We start from the raw sequence: 22,144 nt of genomic DNA on the forward strand, positions 1-22,144 counted from the left end.
TCAGAGGTCAGCATCTTCTAATTAAGTTTCTAACGCAGCCACCCCTCCCCCCCCTCCCAGCTTACTTTCTCTTGCAAAACAACTGAGCTAAACAAAAGACGGGTGCAAAAAGAAACACAGCGATTCCACCAGATTAACAGGCCATTTTTTGACTTGATGACTCCACACCGACTCTTCAGCAAGTCGTTACTCCTCAGCCCAGCCCCCATTAATGACTTAAATGAAGCACTTCAAAAAATAACCCCCCCACACACACAGACAAAGACACACACCCACACACACCTCCCCGAGTCTCTTTACACATAAACCGTCTAAGGACAATAAGGATCAATTAGAGTAAAATATTAATGTCGTGTTGACGCCTGATAGATAGAGAAGAGAAAGGAGCTGCAGGTATGCCCCTTTGTTGTCTTTTGATTAAATTGACTCTTCTATAGTCTCTCTTGTGTGAGTGATGCAGGGTGTGACCCCCCCCCCACACACACACACAGAGCTGGGCTGGTAGACGTCAGTTGTAGGGGGGGGGGGTCACCCGTCAAACCGAAACATCAGTTCGAGCGGACTTTAAGCGGACTTGGACTTTGCACGGCCGAATGTTGCTTCACTGCATTCATGAATTATTGTTAGCTTAGTTAGATTGTGCAGACCAAATCTGCACCGGTCACCCCCCCCTGAGGCCCTCGGCGTGGACGGGGGATATTTGCGGCACATTGGTGGCTGTGTCCTAATGTGTGTTCCTGACTGGTCCAAATGGGATCCACTCCCCTGTGCTTCCTGGTTACATTCACACTCTGTTTACATCAATCAAGACGCCTGTTTGTGACCGTTTTAGGTGTTGAGCATGAGCTCTTAAAAGAGTGTTTGAGGGGATGTAAAGAGGTATAAAGGGTGGCTGGGGGGGATGTGAAAGGCTGGTTGAGATGAGAAAAGGCAAATGGCATCATCCTGCAAACATAAAACATCAGATTAATTCTTTTAATTACCGGAAAACTAAATGGTCCTGCAAAACCAGAGCGCACAACGAGATAAATGATGGTAGCACTCATTGGGATTGAAGCTAAATTGCAGGGTCTGTTGATGAAATACAGCCGCTATTGACCCCACGGCTGTGTTCCACCCCAGCAGAAGGCTGCTCTGCCTTCATACTTCAGAATAAACCAGAATATTCCACCTCAGGAGCAGGACAGGTCAGTGTCCTGCTCCCTCAACATGGCTCCTGTTCCTCAGCGCTAACAAACACTGTGCTAATCCGTATAGTGTTTAATAAAGTGGCACCGCTCTGGATCTCAAATGTTTCGATGCAGCTGCAGCCCCTTTTTTAACCGCCATCATTTCCAGCCTGTGCTAAATATGCTACATCTGCGTCGCCGCGGAGACGCCTGTTGTGGCTACCAAGTGTCCTCACAGGAAATGGAAATTAATGCATGTGTGTGAATAATACATCAGTTCTGTGTGTTTGTGCGTCCTTTGCTGACGCACAGTGATTCATTATTCATCAGCTTAAAGCGGATCTAAAAATAACTTCAGTATTTAGGGGTCTATTCACACAAGCTCCTTAATAAATACATGTATGGTTATAGTAAAAAAAGTGATTTCTGAATCAGTGGAACATCGGTTTTCTCTTGATAACTGAGCCTGTAGATCAGTTCTGTGTAAAACATGAGCACTTTTAAGAAAAACAGCAGATTTACGACGCTATCAATGTGCCCCCCCCCCCCCCCCAAGGCTCTCCCTGCTCAGCAGAGGTAATGTGGCACTGGCGTTTATATTTTGCAGATTTACCAGGGATTACAGGATTTATCATCATTCCAAGCAGCTTTTGTCCGACGCGTCCTGGAAATGGACGCAGACGCTCAGGTTTAGTATGGCTTCGTGAGAATCGTGACTGGGGCCTGAGAATACTTTGTGCTGCGGTGTTTCCGTGGGTGGACGGTGTTCAGAGCCCATGAACTCGCCTGATCGGCTCTTCCGGATACCCTCCTCTTTGACGCAGCAGCTGCGTCCATCTGCCTCCTGCGTGAGACGACGCATCAGCGGTTGATCTCCTGTCGCTTCATCGATGACTCCGGCGTCCCTGCATGCAGATGGGAACCAGCGCGTGACTCCCAGCACCTAATGCTTGTACCTGTTTTAGGAACAGATACGGCCTCATGCACTGGCTGCTGCATTCTTCACGGGGAGGGGGGCAGTACTTTATTTAGCCTGAGTCCTGCGAATGTCAGATAGCACGCGGCACAGCCGTGAAGGACGCGGCCAAAAGCACCAATAGAGCGCAGTCGTTTCCTTAAACCCGTGGGCACAAACAGAAGCTAAAGGAACACTTCAGATTAAAATCACACTGGAGAAGCATTTCCCTCACCTGGGAGGTTTAAAAATAAACACAGATGATGCGTCACATGTGGAAACCCCATTCTTGCTGGTTTTATTTGAACATCTTATTCTTCGGGGGCTAATGTCATTCTGAGCTGTTAGCCTGAAGAGAGGATGAGCAGTTAGCTGCAGGGTTTTGGTGTCCCGGCGTCTCATCACCCACAAACTTTCTTTGTCTAATTCGACCTTCTGGTCTTCAGCGTTCGCTGACTCAAGTGACATCACTGTAGGCAGTTTATCCGTCTTTGCAGAGCTTGTTCTGAGACCACAGAAGGACTCTTTCTTCACTTGTATTACGAGGGGGCCTGATGTGGTAATTAAATGTGTAAAATGTGCTAAGTTAAATGCAAACGTGTGTGAAACAAGGCTACGTTTGAGTCGCGCGCTCCCTTGTTCTGATCCAACCATCCAGAGCACCACCTCATCAACTACTGCCACAGTAATCGATCACACCTGATGGATCACCTCAATAAAATCCTAAAGTTAAGTTCCTTTTATGCTGGACCCTAACGGAACTGTTAGCATCAGCTGATTCCTAAAAAACACTCACCTCGACACTTGACTGCAAGCAATTTGTTTGCTTTCCTCTCAAATCTCGGCCTCCCCAGCTACAAGAAGGAAGCGACTGGTGCCGAGCTTCACACCCAGGTCACCTGAAATCCACTTCAGACAGCAGAGGAGGGGGCGTGGCCTAATGATTCACCCACCAGTGCTCTTTGATCTCACATGAAGTGCGTCACATGTCATCGCTTCGCCCAAAAGTGTCGACCGTGTCAGTGGGACAACTGCGTCACAGCTCTTGTTCCAACCTTTGACCCCTCCCTCAGATATACACATGCACAAATCTTTCTTTGACATAATGGGGCCGAGGACAAATAGGAGGGTCTCCAAACATTTAAATTAGCTTTTAAAAGTCTAAACTGAGTATTCGAAGTCACCCAACCCATCAAGTTTGTCAGAGTCGAAACATTCATTGTAACTATGGCTGGTTGGTAAAACTGATAAGGTCTGTGTTCATGTTTTTTTAAACTCTTGAACTTAAATGTATCTTTATTTAAAAATGAAATGAAGAAAGACCAGCAGAAGCGCCACAGTTTTGGACCCACATCAGGCAGGACTGAAGAAAAAGAAAAAAGAAAAGACGTGTCATTCATCGGATCTCTGTGTGTACACACCGACACCCTCTCGCCGTTCACTAGTCTGATCACTAGTCGTTACACTCATCATGATGTCACCAGCCTCCTCCTCGCCTCATCCATCAAACGTGTGCTAAAAGGCCGACTCCTGGGTCCGCCTCGCCAACATTAAAGAAAGACCCTCCAACGAACGCCTGGCGGAAATGACGCCACTCTCGTCCTGGAACCATTAGCGGCGCTAAAGCCTCACGATGCACGTCTGCAGGGAAACGCATTAGGGCGACGAGACGGATGGAGCAAAGTCCTCGCTATGAAGAGATTTAAAGGATCAAAAGGGGTGAAAGGAACAGAGCGGGTGGGGAGGTTGAGAGAATAGTTACCATAGAGACTGTGACATCACAAATGGCTTTGTGCACTTTGAATGGGGTGGTTTGTCTGCGTGGAGGTGAAGGCAAACAATCTTTCTCGCCAGTGAAGGACAAATAATGAACACGGGCGACCCTCTTCCCTCCGCCTCGCCGCCGAGGTGGATTTTATGTTCCAATCATTTCCAATCGAGTTACTCCGCTGAAGGCCAGAAGCCGAGAGGAGAAAAGGCTGTTTCTGTGAACACACAACCCAGCGATTTTTCCATTACTGTACAATTTCTGAAGGTGCTCCGGCAGCAATGATTACAGGTTGATTTGATTGCGGCGGCAGGGAAGAGCTCATTACCTGTTGCTTTCCCTGGTGGCCGGCGGACGACGCAGCTAATCTAAACGTCATGTGACCTCTGTGCCCGGTCAACATGTATTGACATGTGGCCCAAACAAAAGGAGGGGGGCGGGGGGGGTCACCGTTCTGAAAATAATGACACAGCTGCCCACTAAGAATGGACAGACTGTCCTCATGAATCACAAATTTGATTGAGCTCAAACTCCGCGTTCGTTTGGCTCTGACGTGGGTCCGCAGGGACGGTCGTCACCGAACCTCCTGTCAGGATTTGATTAACTGTGGGTGACATCAGGAGGGCCAAAACGTTGTCAGATCTATGTGTGTGACGGTCATTAAAGAGGTGGGCGCGAGGCTCGGTCTGAAGAGAAGCAGCCCCCAGAAGCGAGTCATCCAGGCTTGGGGGGGTAAAGTTCGCAACACATGGGTTACGCAACACATCTGGGCCTTTTGCAGACGCGTTTTCTCCCCGGCCACATGTGCAATGTTCAGCCGGTCAATGTGTAACGCTGAGTTTACGTGTGGCACACAACCGTGACCTTACGGGGTTAGGGTTAGGGATACCGTGCCGCACTACGACAGCAGCGGGTTGCTACTACTGTTAGCATCACAAAACTGCCAAATTCTGCAAGCCAAAAAATGGGTTTGTCTTTTTCCCCCCAATTCAGAGTCACATTAAATTCCAGGATCTCAAACATTCCAACTCTGGCATGGATCAGCGATGCTCTCGCACACTCGGTTATTATGTAAGAGCACAGGGTTATTTTTAGAGGGGAGTCAACCGCTCACACCCCTCCCCGGGGTTTGGCCCAATTGCGCCGGTTCCATAATGCATGAGACAGAGAACCAATGGGTTACTGGCCGTGCCAGCTCCAGCCAGACGAGACATCGCCTCGTTAAAGCGACGGCATCGTTGTGCTGTTGTTTTATTCTTTATTCGAAGCTCAGGTCATGGCGTGTGTGGAGGGGTCAGTCGGAGGTCAGGCTGTGTGGAAGAGCTGGCGAACCCCCCTCCCCGATGTTACGTAATGTTGACATACGCTGACCTGGTTACCGTTATTGCGCAACGCATGAGATCCTGCAACGCATTAAAAAAAAGATGTTCAAAGGCACCCAATAATAATGAGAGATCAGGCACATCAGGAAGCGATCCAGGGCAGGCAGGGGGTGGGGGGGGTCAAGGGGAGGACAATGGGTGACATTTCCAGAGGGACGGAGTGAGGTGGAAGACACAGTGACCAGTGAGCCACAGGGCAGGAAAACCTGTGTTGTGTTTGTGATTGCGCGGCCATGGTGACCCCGACATCTCTGCCATCTACCCTCATTCTGCAACCTTTGATCAGCCTAATGTCAGATGCCTGGCCCCAGCACCAACCCCCCCGTCCCCTCTTTCCTCTCAATGGCTCCCTTGTTTGGCGCCGGAGCCCCAGAAGCGTGGCTTTTGCAGGGGCAGCCCTCGTCTCTGGAACTCAGGCGTGGACAAACGGACAAGGGAGCGATGAAGGGTGATCATAGAGTGAGCCGCCGCCAAAGGGGGGAGCAAGGACAAAACAAAATCCTGAAACACGGAGGCTTTTGTCTTGCGGTCACGGGGATGCTAGGACACGCGTTCCATCGCTACATGAGGGATCTTGGTCCCTTTAAGAGCGGCTCATTCAGAACTTTGACTCTTTAGAGAAAATAAACAGTCAGACTGGTTCCTCCTGTTTTTAATCACATGTCAACTGCAGCACCGACACTTCTGAATACCAAAACAGGGAAAACGGTGCAGCCGATCGGTGGCTCCTGGCCACAAACTGTAACAACCAGGAGCACAATTATCTGTAATTACAACTACACGGTTGGATGAAAAAGGCAAATTTCACCCAGTGATGATCGACCTGAGCAGAGAATAAGGAAGCATTCATGTCCGAATATGAGTCGCGAAGGGACGGCGCCCTCAAGGACAACGGAGAGCCAGAGGAATGTGGCTCCCCTCCAAGATCCCCTCTGATAAACACCAGAGCTGATACAGTCAATAGAAAAATGGGGCGTGGAGCTAAAAATACGCGTGGCCGGAACACTTGGAGGTGAAATATGAGTGCTGAAAATTGGGCGGGGGGGGGGCAAAGGTAGCATTTAGCGATGTGGCAGCAGAATCTCAGATTACCCATGAGCTCCATTTACATCTCAGCTGCATATGAGCTGAAATGAGAAACCTCTGCCTGCTAGATGCTCTGCCCTATCAAGGAGGGCCTGAACTTCTCCGCTGTGATGTGATATTACCAGTTTAAATGTCTCCAATCATGAAGGATGTAAAACACAAGCAAGAGGAAATCAGCACCGCTGGTCTGCTGGGTTAGATACTCTCACAACACGTCCGGCTCTGCTGGATTAGTTGTGGTCTCATCAATAAATTGGCTTATTGACATCCACCGATGGCTTCTGTGATCCGGGGTACCGCAGGGGTGGCTCCTGGTTCCATTCCAGTTGTTCTACGTGAAATTTGCCTGTTCTCCTCGTGTCTGTGTGGGTTCCCCTCAGGAACACATCAGTGTCTGGTTGACTGGACTGTTTCATGTGACGGACTGGTGGCCTGTGCAGAGTCTTTTCCCATCCCCCATCCAGGGACCGATGGTCCCCCAATGACCCGGATCGGGAATACATGGATGGAAGGATTGATTTGTTATGGTTTGTTGGAGAAAATCACGGAAATGTACATAAAGAGAGCTGCATTTCTCTGTGCTCACATTTCAGCATTTTCCAATGAGATGCCAGCTCCAGTTAAGGGCCCTACAATAAACAACGAAAAAGGCTACTTTAGATGTGCCGCCACAAAAGCCTGAACCTGACGAGAAGCTCGCGCAGATCACAAGAGCGCGACGTATCAAAGATCAGAAAGATCTGGAGGCTGCCACAGGCCTGGTGGACACAGGTCGCATCTCATCTCTGCCAGGTGCCTCATTAGAAAGACAGACGGCAGACGGGCGTTTCAAGAGAAAGATGGATGATCGTACAGCTTTGTTCATCTCATACGTGATGTACGCTTTACTGAATTCTATATATACATGGCGCATATGTGTGGGGAATACTGATTTCCCATCCCATTACCTGCGTGTCATCGTTGGATACAGAGAGCGCCGGTATCAGTCAGACTGAGACCTTTACATGCACGTCAGTTGTCCAAATACGGCAATAATTCGTTAATTGGAGCATCATGTAAATATAGTGACTAAGAAGCCCATTAAAGATGGAAAAGTTCTCTGATGCCCCACAACACCATGACTGTCTGTTCTGATGTTATTACACGTTTATACAAAGCATGCATTACCCATGCTTTTATTGTGACATGCACGGCTGTCATGAGGCCTCCAACAGAGCATCTGAATGTCAAACTGGAAGCTGCAGCGAATCCATTTTAGACATTAAGAATATTAAATTATCTCGTCTCGCCGTTTCCTCCCTCGTGCCGTGTTGCGCAACGGGAGCGTACGGTCAGGAAGACAAGGTCAGCAGATGTGCAGAGTCATTGTTTCCAGGTTTTCCAAACATATAATCAATAACCCCGGAGCGCCTGAAGCATCAGACTGGTTTCCTGCCTCCTAAAAGGGCCAGGCACAGGCGGCCTTGGCTTCTTTAAGGTCGACCTTTGCCGTACTGTAAATATGCGAATCTCCCAACAGCTTAACACACTCGTTTATTCCGTTTTAATTCGTGCGGAACACATCTCGCCTCTGTTATCCTTGGGAATCAGAAGCGAAGCATGATAAAGTGTTTTTAACAGGCACCTCTGGGGTCCTTTGTGTTGTTGTGGTGAATCTAAATTGATTCGGGCAGATATCAAAGACACCTCTGTGCGTCAGAACTGCGAGGCAATTTAGGAAGTTACCCTGTGCCCCACATCCTGTCTGCTGGAATATTCTCTGTGTGGAGGATAGAGCCGACGCTCAGACATGTGCCGTGTTTAAATGGGAGGGGAAAAAGCTTTTGCCTTCGCACAAAAAGCCTCTTTGAATCCGTGCAACACCTTCAGCGAGCTGGGATCCGTCTGTATCCCTGGAGTTGTTTTCAATCCCCTGGACTGATCTGGAGAACTTTGTGCTCCCGCGACAATAGAACATTTCACCCCCCCCAAAAAGAAGCTCGGAGATAACGTGGCTCCTCGGGCTGCATTTGCCCCCCGCGATTTCCAGCAAGTTGGAACGCCGCTCTACAATTACACTTCCCCCGCCAGCGCTACTCCGCTGTCGCCTGAGGACTCGTCCACGTGTCTCGTCCAAACACACGAGCAGCGAGGCGGTGAGGCCAGGCTTGCTGGAGGTCGTCTTCCAAGACGGAGCGTTAACATTTGAAATGTTTACATTCCCATCGTGAGTTTTAGGAGCGACGATGCCAAGGGGGGAGGAATTTTTGGCGGGAGAACGAGGCAACGAAATTTTGGGCTTTAGCATCGGACGATGCTCCGACAGTCATCGCTGCCCGTGAACGTCCGCTGATTAGTGCGAAAAAAATCCCCAAACTCACAAAATCTTCACCGTTTGGTGAAGATTACGGCGGTTAAAGCGTAGCCTGCAGCTGACCTCGCCTCAAAGTAAGCAGATGGGTTTATTTTTGAAGGCCAAAACTCACAATGGGCCAAATACGCCATGATGGATGGGGGAAAGGTGGCTTCTTTTCTTTTCTTTTCTTTTCTTTTCATATCTAATTTAGGAGATTTGGAAGAGCGCCCCACACGTGCGCAGCAGACCCTCGCTGTCCGTGCGAAGGCAGCTATGCTATAAATGTCGTCCACATCTGACTCAAATCATCAGGAAATAAACACATGCACAGAACACTGTGCTTCAGCATTAGAATATATGGAAATATCCAGGTGGGCCGCCCTCCGTGGATGCTGGACCACAGCTTCACCGTGGTTCTACAGTAACTGGGACAGATGTAACTTGTTTCAATTACTGATCTGAAATATATCTACAGTGCAGAGTGTAAAGTGTTTAACAAACAGGCGGAGCGCCTCGCTGCCAACGAGCCGTTTGCGTCTGGAATAATAACAGCGTTTGGGATGATAAAGCGCGATAGCACGAATTAGGATTACGCAATGGCCTGGCAAAAACAAAGTCCAAATGCAGAAGTGTACGCGTGGGTCGCACCCTCTCCTTAGCGTGTGTTCAGCAATCTCTGTTATTGCAGGGATAGGTAATGTCTCCGCTGTCACCCCCGCCCGCTGATTTACAGTTTCAGCATTAAGAGAGGTGTCAGCACCGAAAACAAATGGTGTGCTGGCTAATATGCTGGCGCGTGCAGCATACGAGCCGCGTTTTCAAGGGCAGAGTGTTCCCGCATGCATTAAAACCTTTATTTAACGCTCCGCAGTTGAAAAGTTCAGGCTTGTAATTGAAACGGCGGAGCTGCAATAAGATCAGACCCCCTCCGGGACGCCGTGAGTCCTGATGTGAAGGCAGACATTCTGTTTCATGTGTCGTGCACACAGGGAAGAGGATTATCCACAGATTTTAATACCGTCCTTTGTGTGTCATGTGACTCCCGCTCGCACACGCACGCAGAAGCTGCTCTTCATGTCTCGTTTGCAGCTGGTTTCTTTGGCGGCTGAAGGGTTGAACAATTTTAATGTCGCCTAGCCTCGCGCCTGCCAAGCTCCTACAATGGCCTCCCGGAGAGAGAATCGGCCCCCGTCGCCCCCACTGACCACATTTTTGATTGCCGTCCCCTCGTGAACTCATAAAAACTGTCCTGTTCGCTGTGTTGGTACAGCTAACAGGAAACACATGTTATTCTGATGCGTCATGGTCCAGCGTAGCGCCTCAGGATGGTTTCAAGGCTTCAGCTGAAGCGTGTTCACATCTACGAACTGCCTGGTGTGACTCCCAGGCTTGGAGGTGTCTCTGAGGGCCCACCTGAGTCCACCAGAGCAATAGAGGACCCTTTTGGGCCTGTTGCCGGGTAGAAACGCATCTCCACCCCCTTCTGTGATTGGTCGGCGAGGCCTTTAAGGCCGCACCTCTTTAGACACTGTCACTGCAGCCATCTGTCACATATGCTAACAACTGCTCTGCTGACAGGTGACTGTGACGAGAGAAAGAGCACAGCGAGTCCTTCATCCGCCAACACAGATTTAACTTGGTGACGCTAGCCAAAGGAGCATTCGTCTGGAAAAACTTGCTTCTAACTTCCTTAGAAAGAAATCAGCCATGAACTCCCGAATCTAAATGTTGGTTTGTGTTCGAGTGAACAACTAAATATACTGGAAAGAAGCATATTTGGTAATTATGATAGTTCAGTAAAGTCCTGCTAGCCTAACAGCTTTCGATTAACATGCTAAAACAATAAAACCTGAATTTGGTGAAGGTTATTTTCTGGTCTGGTGCGGCTTCATCAGATCCTGACCAAACAGAGACCTGAACGAGTGAATCACCTCTGGATCAGTGGCAAAACACCAATTACAACCCTGACGACGGGTAGACGGTTGAGCCCAACGGCGCCACCAACTTCAAGTTGGAAACCTTCTGTTTGTTTCCTGTTGAATTCCTCATACTGTTGATGGGGCATTATTTCATTCTTAATGTTCACAAAGTTAATGTCCTCCTCCCGAAAAAAATATTGCCACCATGTGAGCACGACGCTTCCAGAAAGACCAATTTCTGTTCCTGTCGTAAATCCGTGTCCTCATCTGACCGCGGGCCATCTGCGCCTCTCCGGCGATACGCAGCCGGTCACATCCAACTCTCGCTGTAATCCTCCCCGCTCCACTTCTAATGAATCGCCATTAGTGTCCCAACATGTGGCGGTGGGAAAAGGATCGCTCTCTAAATCAGGACGGAGTCCATTCACCTAAAAACGGTGTCAAAGAAGAAGGACCTGTGCTCCTGGGACTCAGCTATCAGTAAAACAGGAACCATCTTGATTATAGAGGGAAATAACTTGCAGATAGAACGATGTAGGTTCCACATTATTATTATTTATAAAGTTATTCTCAGTGGCTGTATTAATATGCAAATTATTTAAAACAATAATCTTCAATCAGCCAAATGTAAAATACTTTATTATTTTGTTGATGTATTGGAGTGTTTATACTCCATGAACTAGAAAATACTGTCAACAGCCATTAAAAACGGTTTATGCCGGTTTAAGGTTGATGACAATAAATAAAATCAGTAAATCAGCGTGTGAATGATATTTGGGAGCAAAGCTCCCGTAGGACATTATGAAAGTATGAACTTATTGAAGGGATGAGGAGGTGGAGCAGGAGGAATTTTGGCGAAACAACTTATGGAAAAATGGACCTTTCAAGATTTATATTATCAAATTGCAGAGTTTTAGCAACTGCACTAGAATCACATGAAATATGAGGCTTTACGCACTTTAAATATGGAATGTTGGGCATCTGAACAGGTGTCTTGGCATGTCTGTTCTACACAGACAGAATCAGAAGATCAAATATTTGGTTGGAACACGGTGGGACACAGAGCCCAATCTGCTGAACACACTGGTGCAGTAAATATTGCCACAGCAGAAAAAGGAGGACTTTAGAAATGAGCCTCTGTGGGGAAGAGAACTCCTCGTTTCATGACTTCGGCACGTCGCGCTTGTGTGAGGAAGCTGACCCCTGCTGGCGCCTCTTCTGTCCTCTCTCCTATTGGGCCTGTTTCCAAAACAAGACTTGGCCCGGACCGCCCCTTTAACCAACACACTCGTGTGTTTGCACAGACTCGCGCTGAGAAGGAGGCAGCTAACGTCCTTAAGCCAGAGGTGACATCAGGGAGGTGCTGCCTCGTCCCCACAACCGCCATCGGCAGCAACCGTCCTCGCTTCTCCCTACAGGACAGCGTAGTCGGGAATATGATGCATCGTGGGGAGGGGGGCTTTTAACCCACCGTATATTCAAACAGTCATGACAAATGCATAGAGGTGTTTTAATTGATCATATAAGACAAGATCGGTTCTCCAGGGTTATTTGGCCTGATCCAAGTAGAGCAGGATGGACCTAATATTGACGGGAAGTTTCAGCACAAAACCCCCCAAAAACGAAACAATTAGGTCATTTATGTTAATGCTACATCAGTCAGGAATTCAGGCAAGTACAGCGCCCAGCCAGCTAGACCACCCTGAACCAGGGCCTCTCGAAATCTACCTCCGACAAACTAACCCATTTGCCAATTTGCAAAAAAAAAAAAAAAAAAAAATTGCACCTTAATATCGTCAAGGTGGACCACGCTGGTCATTTTGTCTCTCTTGCGTCCTCGACCCTTAAACTTAGGACATGACTGGGAAACAGAGAAACAGCGGGAGATTTCCCAGCATGGCCCAGGAGGTCAAAAGCCTTGTGGATTTTTCCAGGAGCTGCTCAGGGAAGGGTCAGCGCCTTGTTATCGCAGGTTGGAGCAGACCGTGCCGCCGCGCCGCCACCACGGGGGCGCACGTCGGCCCTCCCGCCCCAGCGCCGCCAGCCCGGTGTGAGACAACAGGCGCCTCTTTCCATCTGTTTGAGTTCTCAGGCTGAGGGACCGTTGAAGGACAGATGGACGGAAAAGTCAACATGGAGGGCAGCAACAAGCGCTGGCGAGTATCTTTTATCAGTTTTAGATTAAGAGAAAGGAGCGCCGTGGGCGAGCTCGCACCATAAAACGCAGCAATGATTAACGGCGGTTTTGTGCTGAGGAGGGAGAAAATAATCACGGGAGGTGCGAGGCTGCCACTCGTATCGGAACGGCGGTACGTCGGAGCGAGACTGACCCCAAAGGCCAACAATCAATAGAACTTGAGAGGCCCGGTGCCCCATATATATATGAGAAATGTCAGGAGAACACGTGATGTCACAGCCCACCGGCGTATTGATCGGCTGGAGCCTTTCCTATTGATCCTGATTTTTTTTTTAAATTTAAAAAATGCTCTCTGTGTGACGGCGGTCTGTCGTTTTTTATGATTTAATCCCAGAAAGTGGTTCTTGGCGTTTCACGGTGATCAGCTCTTCACCGATGTTTGTGCCGAGGTGCCCTGATGGGTGGCCCTGACCCGACCGCGGTGAATAACCACGCGCTGCGGGCCGCCGGCATGTGTTCCCCGTGTCTGTGTCTGGCACGTGCACGTGCCCTGCATTTGAGGAGGTGTTTGATTCTAAATCCCTAATCTGGGACGGAATTCCCAAAAGGATTCCGTTCGGTTTGAGGGTTTCTCTGGCAGAAAGTGTGGGCCTGGTGGTTCGGTCAGGACGGTCACAGGCACAGCTGGCCGGGCCACAACCGCCCGGACGGATCGCAACCGTGCTCAACAGCGAGCTAACAAGTTAGCATGGATGGTTCACGGACAGTTTTCACAGTGTACTTTTTGTGCACTCGAATTTTTGTGCTCTACTCTATTCACGTAATCTGTGTGTGATCACTTGACTTTGAAATCTCTCAGTCCAGCTAACAGGAGAGTCCACGTTCAGCAGGACTGGCCCGACAATCTGTTTTTTTAGGTGTCGCGCGAACCTCTGGAGTGTCTCGATAAATAAACGAGGATCTGAGCTTAGGTGTAGTGTGCACGCGGGCCCCTCGCCGGAGGGGACTTCAAATTTGCGTCTTTGAAGAGGCCGTCAGAAGTTCCATTTGATGCCTCTGTGAGGTGATCAAACGATAACAAGATCTGCTGAGACAAAGAGGCTCTCCGACTGTTTTTACACGATGAACACGCCTGATGCTGTCGGTTCTGTTCCTGTGGTGCAACACCCCAGCGCTGCCCCAGCCAAGGCCTGCAGTTTCATTGGATGCAGAGGAGAGGAGTCAGGTCAAGATCCTGCCAAAATAAAAGCCTGAATATAAACAACACTTTGGAAGAAAACTACTGTTTTTATGGTTTCTGGGAGCTAAAACAAGATCAAAGTGGGGGAATCAGCTGGCTAAAGCCGGGTCAGGCCAGGGTCCCGGTCCAGAGCTAAACAGGGCTGTACTGCTGCGCAGTGACCTTCATCATCAACGCGCGTCCATCCAATCTTTGAGCCTGTCCAGAGAGTGTCGTAAAGCACAAAGCTGACACTTCAGGGTGCGAACCGCATGGTCCAGAGTTACGATCCGCAATAAAACACTGGGACGTATAAACCCGACCCACTGCACCCAGAGATTCTGGCCTGGTGATCGCACTGGTGAATTTTAGCCTCGCCTCAACATCGGCTTCAAGGTGACGTAACATTTCTACGCCTTTAGCTCCATCCTGGTGCGTCACAGCATCTTCAGCAACCTTCATAGAGAACTAGTTTACCCCCAAAAATCTCTCCTGTGTCTCTCCCACAGACAGACAGACAGACAGACCATCCTAATCACAGCGCTCTCCCAAACGTGTCTGCCTTGTCAACGAACCAAGCAATCAGGGAAAAATCTCAGAGGCAAATGGTCGTTTTAGTCATTAATCACCGGAAATGTCAGACGGAGAATATTTTTCAGATGGATGCTGACGACTTTGGAAGCACAATAATGGATTGCAGCGTGCGTCATTTTCCCCCAGCACGCGAGCGCTGCCAATGGAAAACAGGCGCTGAGAGCTAGCATGGAGACGTGAGGGGCAGCATGCTACCAAAACACAAGGAAGGGACGGGGAAGCGGACAAAGTCGAACAGAAGAAGGCGCAAAAGGCGCCGGGAATCATCAGTTCCTCAGCCGATGCCTCTCAGGGCGCCGTCACCTGTTCGTGGGCCAAACAGCCCGACTCACTTTCTAAAAAATGTCCTCTCTTGTTTTAGTCGCGTCTGCTGGAGATAAAAGAACACAATAAATCAGGGCTCGTTGCTTTGTTGTTCCTCAGATTTCTGCAGGGTTAATGAGAATTGGGCCCGTTTGGTTCGAACTCTGACCTGCACTCCTGCGTCCTTCATGAATTTTAATGGCCACTTTTCAGAAATATTGACAGGCCGAGTCGATAGCGACTGAAAAATTCATGGACGGTGTTGGGGTGGAGAGGTTTGGAGGCTGCGCTCCCTCGTATCAGGTGGTGAATGACAGGATTCAATTAGAACCAACATGAGCTAGAAGGTGATTATTGAAGGTCAGGGGATGGTGGGATTTGTTTGATCCTAACGGGACTCTTGGGCCTGAAAGGAGATGCTGCTCTGTTGCGTTAGCTCGCCATTTAGTTTGCTGCTAGCTAAATTGGTTAGGATCTTTCTTTTGTGACTCACAAAAGTTCCCAACAGACTTTTTCCCCCTGACCAGCCAATCGGTCATCAATGGTTAAAACGACCATTTGCCTCTGAGATTCACAGTGGTCAGGTAATCTATTCCATATGTTTGGACGAGCTAGTGAAGATAGCGCTTCCCTTGACTGATCTCTTAAATCTGTCACAAACAAACTCAAATTTTCCTTTTTTTTTTGCACTGACGATGTCGCAACATCTGATATTCTGAGATTATCGTAGCATGTATCATCCCGGCCTTGTTGCTAAATTGTTGCTAAAATTGCGATTGTAGACATGACGCAAATCCTTCCGTTGCCCTTTTTAGCTCACAATGGACTAATTTAGCTGCTCTTTTCCCATCCCTGAAATCACATCAAGTGTTCCTGATTCCCCCTTGTATAATCTTGACAGAGAGGACGGAGCCGACCTCAATCCCCCGGCACTGCGGGTCGCCCTCACGGCCGGCAGAGCGGCTCTCAGACTGTCACAGCGAGCACCAATCCTGCATATTCTCCTGGTAGCCTGAGGCGATTAGACTCGCTATTCAAAGCTCCCCCCCCGCCTCCTGAAGGATGACACCGGTCAGATCTATCGGGTAGCAGCTAAGAGGCTCATTAGGCCCATCTGTGAGTGCGAGTGTGTGTCTTTGTGTTTATTACCCCGGCCAGGGTTACATTTATTTCTCAACTGGATAAATTTGCCCCTTCTACAGCAGCTGTGTCTGAAACCCCTCACTGAGGGACCTAATGTGGAGACTCTGGAACAACCGACCCCAAAAGAAAGTGAGGACAATAAATACAGGAAGTGAAAGCAAACCGTCCGTGCCGCTCACCCATCGGAAGGCAACAAGGTAAAACTACGTTGATCGTTAATGGTAAAGTTTAATAAAGATTCTGTCCTTTGAAGCGTTTAAAAGACTCTGATGTGTGTTGAACCGGGTCCAAGTGGACACCTGTCATGTGACCCGTCTTTCCCATGTTCGACCCCATCCTGAGACTTCTAATATTTCCATAAAAAAGAGTCGCTTAAAATGCTCCTGGTTCGCTTCTCATCAGTAAATAAACGCTGCTCCGCCGCTGGAGATAACCGTCTGCTTTGGGTCCTAAACGCCCCGCGGTTTGTTTTCTCTGTCTGGGTGCTCAGCAAAGCTTTGCTCCATAACAACACTTGTTTACACAATCGGCGATAAGGCCCCCCGGCCGTGGAGGAGCAGGCGGGGGCATGACAAGCCCTCGCCGGTCGCCTGGAAACAGCCACAAAGGCCGGAGAGATGGCGGGATAACGCCATATTAGTCCTGGTGTCGCCTCGAGGGCCCGACGGAAATTCAAGTTGAAGAAGCCAACAACGCCGTTGGTGAGGAGCGCTCGCAGCACCTCAGGGCGCCACGTTCCTGCTTCCGCACGTCTCTCATCCCTCAGCCGTCAAGTTTCTCGTGCACCATAAAAACGGATGTAGCGAGCACGCCGCGGACTCTGACTAACGCCAGATCTGCGAGCGTGCCCTACTGATTTAAAAACCACCATCAATCTCCCCCTCGGCCCGCTATTATACGCGTCCCCACCCTCGTAAAAACCCAAGGCGCCGTGTCAGGTAAAAAAATAGATATTGAGCGGCGCTCGCGCCTCCAGCGGAGACGTACAAGCTGCAGCCTTTCATTACCCAGACTGATGTTTCCTCCCTGAGGTCACGCAGCCATTTTCCACATCTGCAGCTCAACCTTGGCAGCAGGTTTGTGGCTTTAATTCCCCTCTGACCCGCCGCGTCCCGCGCAGCTCCGCGCAGCAGCCAGTAAACGCGGCGAGGCGCCCAAGCGCTTCCCCGCCGTATTTCAGAGCTGTCGGAGGGAAGAGATGGCGAGCGGGCGGAGATTCATTTAGCAGGACGAGTCTGAATTACAGGCTCGCGTCCCTGAAGGGGAGATTTATAAACTGGGGGATTTTTTTATTTTTTTTAGCGTCGCTGCTTCTGGAAACATGTCTGCTCCCGTCGGCCGCTACATGCTAGCATCCCCGGAAGTGGATGGTGCAGGAAGCGCCGCCGACCGCTGCTCGTCTTCAGGTTTTTAGTGCGACAGGGTGGGAAAGTGGAAATTCAGGATAAAACCGAAGGAGCTGCTAACGACAGATTGTGGCTTCTGAGTCAGCGCCGAGCCCTCCCTGATCTGCTAATATTTACTTTAGCGTTGCGGATTATCCCAACGACGGGATCATCCTTAAACCCGCGGATCTGAATGCAAATGAAAAAACACTGCGAACAATCTGTCGGGATCTCGTCCTACCGCTGCTTCGTGGAGAAAAGCTCGTTTCCAGACAGGAAATAGAATCAGCCACGCGAGCAAATCAAACCGGAGCAGCGGGACGGGTCGGAGAACGTCCCGACGGTCGACGCTCTCGTTCCGAGGTCCCGCTGAACCTGCAGTCACCTTTCACCCACATTCCCGGCCTTCAGAGTTTATTCTCCCTTTCACACACTTCAGGTTTCTAATGCTGGGTTAGATGGACGTTGTCATGGGAACACTTCTTTGACTGTTCTTTGACTAGAGAAACGCAGGGAAAGTGGAGAGCGTGGGCAGCAGAAGCCCCAGGACCCAGAATGTGGATTTATGGAGGTTAAAGAGTATGTGGGACCATGAGCAGGGGAGGGGGACTCACGCCAAAGGGAAGAGCAGGGGGCGGAGCAAAGGCCTCCCCATCCCAGAGGAGGCTGAGGTTTAAATATGTGTGTTTATTGGCGTAGAAAATAAAGAAGGTGGTTTTTAAGGAGGGGGTCGGGTCCTGACAGTAACTTCTCCACTACATGAACTTCAGGGTAGATTTGTGGCCCCGTTGGTGCGGCTCCCCGCTCTCGCAGGTACTGAGATCGGCCCCGGAAAACTCTCGCCTGCGTCGTGTTTCCATCAGGCGGGAAATGAGAGGAAGGTGAGAAGCGGTCGGACAACGAGGCCGAGGCTCTTCCCAGCTTCTTGAAAAGGAAATGACAAAAGTTCCTGGGAGTGTTGGGGGATCGGGGCTCCTGCCTGCTGTCAGCGCAGGGCTGCAGGTGTGTCTCAAGCAGAGACCCCCCCCCCCACACACACACACACACACACACTTCTCCCCGTCCCCATTATTGCATCATGAATGGATTCATGAATGCAGGCTGCCAATATTCTGACAGAGTGACGTGTGGATGGTTTTGTGCAGCAGGACCTGGAGGAGGGAGGCGCCTGCGGTCCTAAACAGCTCTCCTCACATCCCATAAAACAGCCATTTAAATAGGATTCAAAGCTGACTCTTAGGTGGGGGCTTTTCTTCAGCACCAAGTATCGTTCCTAGCATGTAAGCTAAATAGCATCAGCAGAGGCGGGAGGGGAAGCGGCAGCAGAAGTCACCGTGGCGGTGGAGGTCACATTCAAGCGCGGGCGTCGCCGCGGTTGTTCTTATAAATGGCCGAATTTGCATGTTAACGAGCCACCTCGGAGCTGCCGGAGCAGAGATGGATCATGTAGGGAAAAGATCTGTCACGTTTTATCGCCGCCGTGACCCTGCACACGCTCTCGGGGTCCCATTAAACTGACTTGCTGCTCAGGTTTGGAACGCTCCATCTTGGTCCGCGGTGGGCGGAGCCTAGCCTGCTACGCTAGGAGAAGGCCAAACACTTCAGATCAATGAAGATGTGGGAGGGACTGGGGTGTGTGTGTGTGTGTGTGCGAGTGTGTGTGTTCCTGCCTCTCACCAGTACAAATATGCAGTTTATTATCTTAGATTTGATTTTTTTCCCCTTTTACATCTGAATATTTCTGCCATTTATCGCGACTGCGGCAGCAGGGTGACATCGAGTGACTGATGACGCATCGATACACAGATTGGAATGCTCATATTTCTGTCTTTGTGAGGACTTTCATAGACACAATGCATTAACCAGCTTAAAGCTGTCTGTCAACCCTCAAAAAGTCCAAGGACGTTGTGAGGACCAGCTAAAATGTCCTCACTTTGCTAGTAGAATGGGTCATTTGTTACTGAATATGTATAACAACATACACACACTCATACTTTTCTTTATCAACCTGTGAGGGCACAATTTCCCACATTCTTTGTGAGGACCATGGAAAATGTCCTCACAAGAGAAAATGTCCTCACACGTAAGGTCGTTTGTCAATGTGTTGTCCTCACAAATCTAGCAATACAAGAACACACACACACACACAGCTCCAGCTGTTGATTGAAAAGCGGAGATGTTGGTGGGCTTCGCTCTGGGTGTCTACACGCGAGTGTGGTGCACGGCGGGGCTCTCAAGATGAGTCGGCACAGATCACAGCTCCGCGGGCCCCCTGTGGGGCCACAGCGGGACGCCAAGAGGAACGATCGTGGAGGGGACGAGGAGGCGACGGGGATGGAGGGAGGGAGGAAGGGTGCTTCGTTGGTGAGGAGGTGGGACCGGCGGGTACCCACGGAAACGCCTCGGCCGTGTGGACGTGTGTTGGAATGAATCCAGTTCAGGAAATTCAGCAGAATGCACAGGATGGTGGGAGGCATCCCAGACGTGCAGTTCCATGTTTGGCCACTAGTCGGAGAGTCCAACAGCAGAAACCCAATGATGTTCTAAAATGTGGAGCACAATTAAAAGAACCCAGCTTGGTCCGATGAGGGTGTTCTGGTGACTGACGGGCTGGGATGTGCACGTCTTCAGGCTGTTGGAGACTACAGCAAAAGTGGGCTCATTTAGTGTCTGGAAGAGCATCTGTATGGAGAAACAGCATCCAAAACAGCTAAATAAGACAATAAAAAAAGGTGGCGGGGGAGGGACTCATAAAATTCCTGCTTCGGCTGCCATCATGCAACAGCGGAGGGAGCAGAACAGTCTGCCTGCGTCAGTGATGGAAGAGTAACCGGACCCTCGGGACGGACGGGATAAATAAAGCAGCGAGGAGCCTGGGTAATACTACCCATCTGCCCCTGCAGCTTGTGGCCTCGCGCAGTGATGTCACTCAGGAGGCAAAGAGGCTGACGTGCACTGTTGGTGAGGAACACCCCCCTCCCAAAAAAAGCTTCCAGAACGGAACGCTGGGTCCCCCTAAATATAGATCAGAGGAGAGAGACTGGGATCAGCTGGTCTGTGCCCACATATAACCTTAGAACCAGTATGTGGTGTCACATTTAAACTCACTGGAACCCGAAGGAAACCAGTGCAAACTGGGACCAAAGCCAGAGCCTCCAGTTGGGAACATGGTGTGTCCACAAGCTGTGTTCTCTCTGCTTTTACTGGATCAGACAGAAATCCTTTCACACATGCTAAGCTCAGTACCTGTGAGGCGCTTCCCTCCACTCTCCTCTCACGTCGATGTGGCGTCCCCGGCAGCACCTCTGAGCGTCGCCTCTTTGAACTGCACTTCCTGGACGCCAGCGCCCTTCCTCGTCTGTCGCTGGCGGCGGTTGGCGGTCGACAGAATCGCTGGATCTTTACAGCTTTGATGGTTTTCTACTTGATGTTTTACATTTTTTTTGTGTGTGTTTCTGCTCAATCATAATTTAAACAGGTTTAATGCACCAAACAGGAGGCGATTGTTCATTTTCCTGGTTTCAGAGGCGCCGCCTGCTCTTTTACTCATTGCAGTTTTGAAACTCCTCCTGCCTCCATCCTCGTCCACACCGCCACAGGAAGTGGAGGTGGTTGCTCCTCGCAGCAACCTGGCTGTGATTCCACACGATAACCAACAACGAAGAAGGTTCCCTCTGGCGACGATGCTCAGCGTGACGTCAGTGCACATGTGTACATGGCGGGGAGGCACGAGGCAGAGGAGGGAGGTGGGCTTTGCACTGTGATGTAATATCAGTGGCCCTTTTTTTTTAAGTGATGCTGCATCCTGCAGCAACACTGAAGAGCTCATCCTCCTATTGGGTGAGAATGAAACCATGTGACAGAGAGGAGTACGTCTGCAAACGATGCTATTCTTTCAAATCTGCCACTGTTGTTTGAGTCGTAGATAAGAATACAGATGGCGTGTTTAACCACAATGCAGTGATGGAATAACTATAAAAATGACGACGCTTTAAATGTTAAAATGTAGTCCAGTTTAATGTGACCTGCGTTGACCAGGCAGGGAGCGGGTTATCAATGGGCTTAGGGCGCCATCTGCTGGCGGACTGGGTGAATTAGCGTCTCTAAACCAAACGCATCTTAGACTTTGGTATTAAAGTCAAACTCCTTGATTATTCAAGATCAATGCGTTTCTTTTTTCCCCCCAAGGGACATTTCTGAGATGTTTCCTACAGATAATGCTTCAGGGTGAGTTTCCTACGAACAGCTTATGGCTTTTCTATAATTATGCTATAGTTATTGCTCTTGCTAATTTGTTCTGCAGGATTAAAATAAACTCAGTTTAAGTGTTTCAGAATATTCAGACGATCAACGGGAGATAAACATATTTTATTAATTCAATAAGTATGTTAAATCGACATTTCATCTTGGGAAAAACTACTGATTAAACTTTTAAAATTGTATTCAATACCACCAAACCTGAGAGACTACTCTAATTTTACTGCTAATAAATTCTCCCCAAAAAGAAAAACTTAAATTTAAAACAACTTTCAACCCACCTTGTAGTATTTGTTTCTCATTTCCTAACCCCTCCTAATTGCTCATTTCCTGCCTCGACTTCTTCTTTGGTGTACAGGCGATCCCGAGCTCGCTGCTGCCGCCTACAGGACATTAAAGACCAAGACAGGCGTGATCCAAAAGGGCTGCAAATACATCTTTTTTCCCCCATCACGTCGAAAACCATAAGTACACTAAAAACTCATTCACCTT

At 49.4% G+C, this 22,144-nt stretch overlaps 2 long non-coding RNA genes across 3 annotated transcripts; one reads left to right on the forward strand and one right to left on the reverse strand.

The window, feature by feature from the left end:
• Positions 1-3,325: 3,325 nt before the first annotated feature.
• On the reverse strand, positions 3,326-13,213 carry LOC115250012 (uncharacterized). Its single transcript, XR_003888589.1, has 3 exons — positions 11,573-13,213; positions 3,887-4,109; positions 3,326-3,814 (listed from the first exon to the last, which is right to left on the reverse strand). It is a non-coding gene; the product is annotated as an uncharacterized lncRNA (long non-coding RNA).
• A 6,057-nt stretch (positions 13,214-19,270) lies between these two features.
• LOC115250011 (uncharacterized) lies at positions 19,271-22,135 on the forward strand. 2 transcript variants are annotated; one of them, XR_003888588.1, is made up of 3 exons: positions 19,316-20,810; positions 20,951-21,622; positions 22,011-22,135. It is a non-coding gene; the product is annotated as an uncharacterized lncRNA (long non-coding RNA). The 2 variants fall into 2 exon arrangements; XR_003888587.1 differs by lacking the exon at positions 22,011-22,135 and having other exon boundaries at positions 19,271-20,810; positions 20,951-21,549.
• Positions 22,136-22,144: the final 9 nt, after the last annotated feature.

Source organism: Takifugu rubripes, chromosome 5 (genome assembly GCF_901000725.2).
Source record: "Takifugu rubripes chromosome 5, fTakRub1.2, whole genome shotgun sequence".
Taxonomy (NCBI): Eukaryota; Metazoa; Chordata; class Actinopteri; order Tetraodontiformes; family Tetraodontidae; genus Takifugu; species Takifugu rubripes.